Raw genomic sequence first — 360 nt, forward strand, 5'->3', positions numbered from 1 at the left:
CTGTCTGTTCTTTGTAGGCTGTTGCTCAGGTTTGTTGATCAGTTTGTTCTTTGCGGGCCGTTGCTCAGGTGTGGGAGCTCAGTTCCTAGAAACTTTGCACGGGCTGTCAAGCTGCTGAGGTGGCTAGGTAATTAAGCAGGCCTAAAAATTTTCCTACTCTGTAACATTCCGCACTGGTTTTACGGGAGAATCAAATTATTGTTTTTTCATTTCTCATTCTTTGGTAGTGAATTCTTAGGACCATTAATTTGATTGCTTGTATTCTGCGTTGAATATAATTCATTATAGGCAGTTCAGTATGCACGGGCTGAAAGTTAGTGTTAGTGATAGGAGTACTAATGGCCCAGCTAAGACGGTTAG

The sequence above is a fragment of the Myotis davidii genome, unplaced genomic scaffold, assembly GCF_000327345.1.
Source record: "Myotis davidii unplaced genomic scaffold, ASM32734v1 scaffold1172, whole genome shotgun sequence".
Taxonomy (NCBI): Eukaryota; Metazoa; Chordata; class Mammalia; order Chiroptera; family Vespertilionidae; genus Myotis; species Myotis davidii.